This window comes from Gavialis gangeticus, unplaced genomic scaffold, assembly GCF_001723915.1.
Source record: "Gavialis gangeticus isolate Ggan-Ray unplaced genomic scaffold, GavGan_comp1, whole genome shotgun sequence".
Taxonomy (NCBI): Eukaryota; Metazoa; Chordata; order Crocodylia; family Gavialidae; genus Gavialis; species Gavialis gangeticus.
Window position 1 is genome coordinate 80,404,511 of NW_017728992.1, and position 11,358 is coordinate 80,415,868.

An 11,358-nucleotide genomic window follows, 5' to 3' on the forward strand; every position below is an offset into this window, starting at 1 on the left:
GGGGGGGGGGGTTAAGCCTGCCTGAACAGGCTGCAGCCAGCAGCCTAGGAGCATTCCTACATGCCTCCCAGGAGGCTGCGGGAGCAGCTGAGCAGCTGGCCACCCCTGAAGGGCCAGCAGGTCACCTCTCCCCAGCCTCAACTGCTCCTTCTGCCAGCTGAAGCACCAGCAGCTGGGGGAAGAGTGTGGAGGGAAATGGAGCCTCTCTGCCCCATGGACCCAGCCCTGCCCCCAACCAAGACCCAAGCTTGCAGGCCAGGTCTGCATGGCAGACAGGCTCTATTTCCCCAGGATCCTGACTACAGCTGGGAAAATGGAGCCTCTCTGCCATGCATGCCTGGCCTGTGACCACAAGCTTGTGGGAGGGGAAGGGGGAAGGATCTGCAAAGCAGGAAGGATTGGTTTCTACACCTACCGCCAGGTTCCTGAGCCTCTCTGTCATGTAGACCTGGCCTACGTGGCTGCCAGGAGAGAGACACCAGACTCCTATTCCTCACACCACCCCCACGTGCATGGGGCTGGGGTGGGGCAGGGACAGAAATTCCCCTCCTTCCACTCCCTACCTACAGACAGGCTGTACTCAGGACTGGGATCAGAAGCTGTCACTGACTCGGGTCAGAGACAGTCAGGAGGGTATGGCAGGCTAAGCACTTGGGCAGAGCACAGGAAATAATTCCATTGTATGAAAACACTGATCTATTGTAGAAAGAAATTCATTTCACTCTGTTCTTGAATATATGCTTTCCTTGCTATACTAGGGCCGATCCATATAGATTTAGGGGAAAACAAATTTACAAACCTAGGTAACTATATAGCAGAGGTATAAGAATTGAGAAAATGACAAGATTTCTTATTTAATAAAATCCTGTAGAACTTTAGAGTAGGATTGCTGGTCATATTTATCCATTTATCTATTCCATTTTATTGACACATTTATGACTGATTAATGTGTGTAAAACCCATTAACAGAAATTATACATGTGGGTCTATTGGGTAAGCAGTTGAAGTTGACTACTTAATGTTTATCAGTGCAGTTAAAAATTACAAGGAAGTCAGACTTGTAAAAAACCTCCTGATAAACAAATTATTGTTTGTTTTATTTGGAATGCGTTTGCACCACTTTAATGCTGATGACACCAAAATTTGGGGGGAGGTGAGCACACTAGCAGGGAGTGAGAGTTTGCAGAGGGATCTGGATAGGTTACAGGGGTGGGCTAACAGGAACAGGATGTGTTTCAATACGGACAAGTGCAGGGTGGTGCACTTGGGCAGTAGGAACCAGCAGCACACTTACACAATGGGGAACTCCCTACTTGAGAGCACGGAGGCAGAAAGAGATCTTGGAGTCATTATTGACCCCAAGATGAACATGGGCCGACAATGCGAGGTCATGGTTGGCAGGGCTAACCGGACCTTATCGTGCATCCACAGGTGCATCTCGAGTAGAGCCAAGGAGGTGATCCTCCCCCTCTACGCGACGCTGGTCAGGCCACAGCTGGAGTATTGTGTCCAGTTCTGTGCGCCCCATTTCAAGAGGGATGTGGACAACATGGAGAGGGTCCAGAGGAGGGCCACCCGCATGATCCGGGGACAACAGGGCAGACCCTACAGTGAGAGACTGCGGGACCTGAACCTATTCAGCCTCCACAAGAGAAGGCTGAGGGGGGACCTGGTGACCGTCTATAAACTCACTAGGGGGGACCAGAAGGGTTTGGGGGAGACGCTGTTTCCCCTAGCGCCCGCTGGCATAACAAGGAGTAATGGGCACAAGTTGATGGAGAGGAGGTATAGATTGGACATCCACAAAAACTACTTCACAGTTAGGGCGGCTAGGAGCTGGAACCAACTTCCAAGGGAAGTGGTGCTGGCCCCTACCCTGGGGGTCTTTAAGAAGAGGCTGGATGCCTACCTGGCTGGACTCATTTGAGTCCCGTTTCTTGTTTTGGGGTTTTGTTGTTCTCCCGCCCTGGCGGGGGGTCGGGCTAGAAGATCTACTAGGTCTCTTCCGACCCTAAATCTATGAAACTATGGTATTTGTGTTTGCACACATTGGCGGCGTATTACGCAGTAATTCCAGCTGCTGTAGCAAATTTGGTGGTGTAATGCACCTTAAATGACTTGGGGCACAGCAAGCTAAAAATCCTCCAAAGGGTTTTAGTTTGCTGCCCTACAGCCATGGAGCGAAGCACCAGGTTCTGGGACTCTACAGGAAGCCCTGCAGGCAGCCTGGCAGCAGCCTGGGAAGACAGGCTCTGCCCAAGAAAAGCAGTGAGCCTGATCATTTCCTCCCCCCCCTCCCCACCCCCCCCGGAGCCTGCCTCCCTGACCTGCGCAGGCCCAGTGCTTCCCTCCACAGCTGTGGCTCCTCTTGGGACTGCCCGAGCCAGATGCCTGCAGGTGGGTGCCACCTGGCAGGGGGGGTCACCACTGCTGTGAAGGGAAGCATTGGCCCCACTGCCACCCAGGGACCGCTCCAACACCGGCAGCTCACTCTCCCCACCCCGCCACCAGAGAGAGAGGTAAGTGCATGGGTGTGTGCACAACACAGCGGTTTACTTGGCCCTAAATTAAAGCAGTGTTTTTAAAAACCCACTGCTTCAATTTAGGGCTCCTGTTTCATCTACACCTGCCATTACTGATGAAATTCCAAGGGGCTGGCACTTGCTCTGCCAGAGTGAGACTGGTCTTTTCTTTTGGCTTAAGGTTTATATAACCTCTTGCTCCTCCTCAGCAGACCATTACCTAATTAGCTGCCTGCTGCTTATTATGTGGAGCTATCAAGCCTTCCAACTCTTGTCCTAGCTCCATTCTCAGTAACAGGGCTTGGCCCTATTACACTGGGAACCACTGAGATGTACTTTATTGCCTTGTTCAGTAACTGATAAAGTTTGTAACTGTAACATTGCAAGTTAGTTATTTTATTATATAAAATTCATGTGGGCTGGTCTAAGGTGTCTAATTCTATTAATTAATGTTTCCACATGATGTTATTAGTAATTTGAAATAAGGTCTAATCTCACCCAACTATAAAAAGAGAAATCATTTTTTAAAGTAACATTTTTGCAAGATTGCCTTAAAATTCATCTACTCTCTTACAGTACTTTCTGTTGCTAAATTAAACCCCAAGACAGACCTTGAACATCCAACATTGTCCATTTAGCTACTTCTGTGGAAAAAGCTAACTAATACCCTCGTAAAACAATGGTGCAGAGACTACATACCTCTATTACAGAAAACAAGAAAAATGTTTAGACCACAGAAATTATATTCTGAAGAAATGCCAAATATGATAATTCAAGGCTAATGAATATCTGTAAATGTTTTAAATGCTTACATGGTTTAATGCCTGCTTAACTGACGTTCTCTGTTTAACTTACACACATATACTCCATAGTTGGCCAGACATTCAAAAAGCAAGCAACTCTTTCCCTCCATTCCTTTTTTCACTGTCATTTTTAATAAGCTGTATACTGGATGGGCTTGTTCTAAAAGGTATGGCCCAATAATTAACAACATACATTTTTTTGAATTTCAGTTTGTTGGTGAATTCATCAAGTGTTTCATAGTTTCATAGATTTAGGGTCGGAAGGGACCTAATAGATCTTCTAGTCCGACCCCCCACCAGGGCGGGAGAACAACAAAACCCCAAAACAAAAACGGGACTCAAATGAGTCCAGCCAGGTAGGCATCCAGCCTCTTCTTAAAGACCCCCAGGGTAGGGGCCAGCACCACTTCCCTTGGAAGTTGGTTCCAGCTCCTAGCCGCCCTAACTGTGAAGTAGTTTTTGCGGATGTCCAATCTATACCTCCTCTCCATCAACTTGTGCCCATTACTCCTTGTTATGCCAGCGGGCGCTAGGGGAAACAGCGTCTCCCCCAAACCCTTCTGGTCCCCCCTAGTGAGTTTATAGACGGTCACCAGGTCCCCCCTCAGCCTTCTCTTGTGGAGGCTGAATAGGTTCAGGTCCCGCAGTCTCTCACTGTAGGGTCTGCCCTGTTGTCCCCGGATCATGCGGGTGGCCCTCCTCTGGACCCTCTCCATGTTGTCCACATCCCTCTTGAAATGGGGCGCACAGAACTGGACACAATACTCCAGCTGTGGCCTGACCAGCGTCGCGTAGAGGGGGAGGATCACCTCCTTGGCTCTACTCGAGATGCACCTGTGGATGCACGACAAGGTCCGGTTAGCCCTGCCAACCATGACCTCGCATTGTCGGCCCATGTTCATCTTGGAGTCAATAATGACTCCAAGATCTCTTTCTGCCTCCGTGCTCTCGAGTAGGGAGTTCCCCATTGTGTAAGTGTGCTGCTGGTTCCTACTGCCCAAGTGCAGCACCCTGCACTTGTCCGTATTAAAACGCATCCTGTTCCTGTTAGCCCACCCCTGTAACCTATCCAGATCCTTCTGCAATCTCTCACTCCCTGCTAGCGTGCTCACCTCCCCCCAAATTTTGGTGTCATCAGCGAATTTAAACAGGTTACTTTCCACCCCATCATTTAGATCGCTGATGAAGAAATTGAACAGCGCAGGCCCCAGGACCGAGTGTTGTTTTAATATCTTGCAAAATTCTTAACACATGTAAGTTTGACATTTATTATAAGGTCTTTGAAATATGATACATTGCACTCAGATGTTCAAGATTAAATATGGATGCAAATATTTATATACACAAGTGTTGTCACTTACAGCCCATAAGGTCAAAACACATTTAAACACAGCAGCTTTAACTATTATCTACAATATAATAATGACTTTTCAAAATATTTTGTTCCATTGCAAACTTTTACAACATATCGATCATAACTTTCCCAGCTGTATGACTAACAAAGTTGCAAGAGAAACTAGGTACTGCAACAAGAGTACTTTGGCTTGTGTACAATTCACCAGCTACCTGTGGCTTCAGTTGGGCTGACTAATTTTTTTTTCCAGTTTTTTATGGGTTCATCTAAGGAAGCCAGATGCAATGTTGCTTCCTGGAGTAACTTGGATAACCAATATCTATGACCAGTGATAGATATTTTCAAGATATACTGACCACACTTTATCAGAGGGCCAGTATAAACTTGAGGCCTGAATGTGGAACCGGCTCCCAGAACTTTCTAGGTTCTAATCTTCTCTGCAACAGAGAAATATTGTAAAATTGAAATCCTCAGGGTTTGGATAGGTTCAATGGTTTGTTCACTACTTGGTAGGTGAAAACTTACTTGTCACCGATGTATCAGGCAAGCCTACTAAGCTTCTGGCTGTTTAAGAAAAACATTTCTAGTATTATGGTTTCAATGTCAGGTAATCAACATTTGGCAGGTTTTTAAAAGGAACACATGCTATATATTTTTGCACAGGATCACAGTCATCCCCTGACATGCAAGTACGCAATTCATTCAGTATCTCTATGAGTTTTGCTTGCAGCAAGTTTTTTTCCCTAAACCTAATCAAGTGATTTTTGGACATTTAGCGTCAGATCCATTCTATTTTTTCACTGTTTAAACATAGTCTTAGTCCATCTTGCTTAAAACCCCTAACTTTTGTAATGCATCTTCCTCTTAGCTGTAATACTATACGACAAAAAGCAGCAAAGATGACATGGACCAAATTACCTTTTTATGTTAATGAATTTTCGGGGACTGGAGAATTGTGGACAGGATACTTAGAAACTTAATAGGTGGAATAGAATCTGGTGTAGAAAGTGCATGGTACAAAATAAGATTTCCAAATTGCCTTAAAAAATTGTCCTTCCTTAACAAGTATCCACCAATATCTTGCAAGAAAAAAGCTTGGAGACTTTTCCTTTTTCAAGGAAAAGAAATACTGTTTCACAAAAGGCATCAAAATAATACCAGCATGATTAGAATGACGGGATGATTTATTGCGGCTATGACTTTCTCAGCACAGTTACATCAAAAGAAAAACACAGAATTTTTCTTTGCAAGCTATAATCTGGGACAGGAGGAGAATTGCTATATTTGAAATATTTTATAAGATTATGATGCAAGTGTCATTTATACCAATTAAAATTGCTACTGACATGTCTAACCTTAATATATATGTATTTACATGTTTAGATGGAGGCTTGGTATGTTTTTATTTTCTGCCAGATTTGGATTGAGGGGGCTTCCCATCTTGAAAGTTTGATTGATTGCTCTCTCTCATCTTGAAATACATCTTCTTCATGAGGAAACTCTGGGTTAATGTTTCAAGTGAACAGGAGCTCCCAATGGATCTTCCAAATGTTTATGCATATTCATCTTTTAACAAGGCCTCCGAGATCTGTGAAAGGATTTTGCAATCTGTATTACTGAGTGGTAGGGGCCAGGCCATTCTGCAAAACTAATTTACACCAAGGATTCTTTACTTCATTCTTGCTATTGCAAAGGAGCCTTGAAGTAAGTGTAAGTAAGCATTAAGCTCTATGAATATCGTTAAAACCTATGCTATTCAGTATTTTTCTTAATTTCATAGATCTGGGAAGTAGGCAGACCCATAAGAATTGTAGCTAGCGTTAAGTCCTTTTCCTCCTCTACAGCCATGAAATCCTCAAGTTTTAAAGTCTCACAATTTTTGAAGACTTAGGGTAAAACAGAGAACTGGGAGTCAGTATACCCAGGTATCAGTCTGCTTCTTTCACTGATTTACTTTGCAAACTTTTGTAACCTGTTTGTTGTCTTTCTAAACCCCTTTGACTGCAATGTAGACAAGCCTGAGAGTCAGCACACGTGGGTCCCGGGCCTACTACTTTCATCAGTTGGCTCTGCAACCTTTGGCAAGTTGTTTGCTACACAAAATCATATTTTGTACTTTACTGAAACCATACATGTATTACAGTCACTCCCTTGACTGTAATGTAACATAGATTTGCTGCAGCCAGGTTTAAATTAGCTACCTCAGGTACTAGTAGCAGCCTAGGCACCGAAGCAGAGAACACAGAACAGACTGCAGAACTCACAGCCAGTCTATGCTAAGATAGGTCTCAAGCTAGCCCTGGTATCTTTACCAGACCAGCCACAGGTACAGACCAATTGCCTGTGAGTTCTACAGTCTGAGGGTATCACCTCTGGATAAATAAATAAATAAAATATTGTATTTTATATAGTGCTAAACATCGGGCCAAATGCAAACGTTAATGTTTTACTGGTATAAATGATCAGAAACGGGTCTATACCTAAAACAGAGCAGATGTTTGGCACACAGACTTGTTTAAAAATGGCAGAATCTAGCCAATGATTTGCCTCCCTCACCAAAAGGTGAATGTTCTGTTTGCTACAGATCTAAACTATGCTGCTTACAGAAAATTGCATAACTTGGATCAATTCTGCCTCAGACTTTCTGAATGTCTCTACCTAGCCTATATGTCAAAAGGAGTCAATATCATTGGCTGTATTTTACAGATGTGGAAACTGAAGAACAGGGAGAAGTGCCCAGGATCACCCAGCAGTCTAGCAGCAGCATAATCAAGGTCTAATACCAGTTCCAATTTTCCTTTTTGTACTCTGCTACCCCATGCTGCAGGCTACAGTTGTCATGCCATAATGCATGAAGTAACTAAGAAATGCAATCCCATCCTTAAAAGAATAATTTTCCTAATTCAAAGAACCAGATGAGATACAATATGACCTTATATATAAATAAAAGCAACAAGATTCTTGTTAATCTATTGTCTTTTTCTGTCATGAGATGAACTAGATTACAGATTTTGTATATTCCTAATATTTTTGTTTCAAAAGTAGGAAAGCAGGACCCTAACTGTAATCACTTTCAGGAAAATGGGAAATTGAAATACAGATGGTTTCTCTAGCACTCATTATGTATATACAAGTGTTTTTCATATGATATAGCAGAAATCTGCAACTAAATTAACTAGAAATGTAAAATGTTACATTCCCATAACAGTCTGTATTCTCTTTTTGTAGCCAGTAATTTAATCAGTTCATAGAATATCGTCTCTTTCCATTTCAGATAATCCTATTAATTGAAAAAGTGTACTCCTTTCTCCTCCTCCCCCACGCCCCCTCAAAAAAACTGATTTAATTTATTCTAACACTAATTCCCTGTGAGACCAAAAGCCTACCTCAGCAATGGAGACTGATGTCATTTCAGTAATGTGCAGAGCAGGTTTAGTAATTTTGCGTGAAATTCTTCATTTCCTGATTGACTGATGCTCATTAGGATCATCTGGAAAGTCAACCATATGGCTAATCTAGTCAATTCATTCCAGAGACAGTGAATCCATTCAAGAAAATTAAGTTAACTTTTCTTTTAAGTACAGTAATGTTTATTTGCACAGGTATTTAAACTGCCTAGTCCAGAAAATACCAAATACCTCCTGATAAATGGCAAGAGTTACTTGGGCACAATTCTGTTTCCACTGAAGTTTGTAACAAAAATGACAGCAGAGAACAGAGTTTGTACTACCCAAGTAAAATGTTCAGAACAGAACAGCTTGCACTGGCTAATGTTAGTTCATTTTTTTCTGGCTTTTCTCCTCCCCTTTTCTTCCACCTCCACCCCCCTTTTTTAAAAAATGTTATCATGCTTACAGACCCTGCTGGCTATCTAGAAGGATTTTAGAAAAGTACCAAGGAATTTAATTCATGTAGGTGAGTTGATTAAACCCTATTTATAAGCCCAAGGCTGCAGATAGGTGACTAAATATCTTTTTCAGTCCGTGCAGAGGTTCAAGTGTTGTTTCAAGATAAAAGAAAGTTTGAAATACTTTTTCCCAACAGTGGTTTTACATAACTTATGTAGATAACTTATATGTTTAATCTCTAGCTCAATGTCAACACTTAAGCATCAAAAAGATTTAAAAGTAACACAGTCCAGAATGTGCTGCTCAAACTCTTCCAGCACATCAGCCATTATGCACACATCTATTATCTTGGTTGGTTGCATATATAATTCTTGAGAGTGGAATAGCATAATGTTGAGGTACCTTGCATGGTTCCAGAGAAAAGGTTCAAGCCTTGCTAAGTACTGCCTCCAGTCAACCAAACTGTAAAAGTCGGCTTGGTTATTTGGGCTGGAAATCAACTGGATGCAACTGCTAGCCACTTGGCTTCTTGTGTGTTGTTTGTCAAGAAAAGCTGAAATGCCTTAATTACACTAACCCAATGGGGTCCCTAGGTTCAGACAGAAGCCAAGAGTTACCTTTGTACATGCATCCTCTGCCATCTTTCTATATTCGTTAAGAAACGATTACACACCCTGCAACAAAAGGAATATCATGAAGTCTTGGAATAATGATATAAATTGTTCGCAAGAGAGAGACCTGCCTTTGCTTGTGTCACTTATAATTAACCATGGGAGGGGAGGGGGGTTGTTAATTTGTTTTTTGGGTTTTTTTAATTACAAGCATTATGTAGAAAAAAGCCACTTGTAACTGAAGTCAAAGAACAAAGGAAAGCTGAAAGATGAGGTCAGCTGCTCATGTTCATCCAACAAACTTGTTATTGAATTTAAGCTAATTCTTATATTATCTGAAGCACAGAAGAATTTGTAAACGAATATGTATTAAATAAACTTCTGGCCAGCCATTTAGGCTTGAAGACTTACCATGGTGCCTGATTTTTTAGCATGGGTTTCCCCTTCCCCCCAATTTTAGTTTTGTTTTAATAAAAGGGAGTTAGTCCTATAAGTTGCTGAGTCTCCTTTAGGAGAAGTACCTAAATTGACATGAGCAGCACTTGTTTTATGTTAGCTAAACAAGTAAATTCAGAATTTAAAACAAACAGACCCCTTCCAGTATTATTTCTGTTACACAGTTAACTTTCTACCTTTTTAATTGGTGTCATTTGTTTAGCTTCTTGAAAATTATAAAACAGTAATTCTGAACTGGTTTGCTTTATTGCAATAACAGTTATTTTAATTTCTGGTTATTTCTACTAGAACATGTGTGTTGTTATTACCACGTGGAGGAAGTTTACACTTCAAGAAAGTGTTTCACTGAACTATTCTTAAAATCCTAGATTTTTCTTTTCTTAAGTCTAAAGTTTAAATTTTCATCTGAGAAGTATTCTGGCAGCTCCTATATTTACTTAAAAATGTTAGAAAAACCCACATTGCACTCTGGTCATAATTCTCTGACTTCTACCCACCCAAACAGTGACCTACTTTCAACAGTTATTTCATACGATCTCAAAACAGAATGAGTCACCCCAGCATTTTTCAGGGCTCCACAACATTTCCCTCGAAAAAATCTTAGAACTGTGGAATCTGAAACAAGTTCACTCCCAACAATATACCTAGATCCCATGTAAACCTGTTGTGCTTTCCATTTGTCACTGTAGCATCCAAGTACCTAAAAGGACAAATACTGCCCAAATCATTAAAAGCAGAAATGTAAAAGCCTTACACGTAGCAGGCTTTCCTTTGGAAAGGAAGAGTAATTTCTTTTTTTATTTATAGGTTTGGTCATTCATGTTCATTACCCAGATTATTCACTGCCTGCACAGTTGTTCCTTCTATTCATGGGAATAGAAAAATATTACCAAATCAGAATGGTGGCATTTGGCATTTTATACCAACTTTGCTTAGATGCAAATGTATAAGGCCATAGAGAACTATGTGTACAAGAGTGTATTACTGAGATACAGCAAAACTTATATAAATAGATAAATATTCTGAATTCATAACTATTCAAGAAGGAACATATGACAACTCTCTCTCTGTCTCTCTCCCCGGTCTCTCAAAGTTAGGGCTTTGTTACTTGTTAACGTTAGGTGGCCCCTGAAGCTCTTAACCACTTGACTGTCCACACAATATGTGAAACTAGTTGTAAGCATCCTTTAGGCAGTTATACTACTCCAGAGAAAGTTTCTCTCTGTTCTGTGTTACCCAACTCATGTTACACTAATGTGGGGTTGCTTTAGGCTACATGTTAGTGTATATACCCCCTGCATGCTGACCCAGATTGGGCCCACTCTCCACCTGCCCCACCCAGTTGGGCCTCACAACCCCCACTTCCTCACCAGCCCAGATCAGGCCCACTGCCCCTCACCACCAGCCCCTGCCAGCCTGAATCGGCTCACTGCCGCCCGCACCCCATCAGACTCCCAGCTCTCCACTCCACCCCCCCCTCCACCCCCGCACCATCCTGCCCTTTTCAGCTCCCTTTTGCCTGCTGGCTCTCAGGGGAGCAGGCAGGGAAGGGGAACCTGCCTGCTTGGTCACTGCTGATGTTGCTACCACTCCTTGGTCTGAGTGGCCACAATTAAGCCGGAGAAAACAAGAGATGCAGGTGAGCTATGAGGCTGAGTGGTGGTGGGGGGGTGTTATCCAGGGGCAGGGAGGGCAAGGGGAAAGCCTGGAATGGGAAGGGAGGGGAAGAGAGTGGAGATTTTCATGCCATTCAGTCCCCAAAGC

The 11,358-nt window shown here is 42.6% G+C and overlaps 1 protein-coding gene across 4 annotated transcripts in view; it reads right to left on the reverse strand.

Annotated features, from left to right (window-relative positions):
* The window catches only part of CCDC102B (coiled-coil domain containing 102B), a 477,100-nt gene that overhangs the window by 447,113 nt on the left and 18,629 nt on the right, over positions 1 to 11,358 (reverse strand). For 3 of the 4 annotated variants that reach the window (XM_019524671.1, XM_019524646.1, XM_019524664.1), the window contains exon 2: positions 8,066 to 8,169. The gene's annotated coding sequence lies outside the window, so the exon portion shown is untranslated. Of the gene's footprint in view, positions 1 to 8,065; positions 8,383 to 11,358 lie in introns of those variants that run through there. The other variant, XM_019524655.1, reaches the window with a different exon arrangement.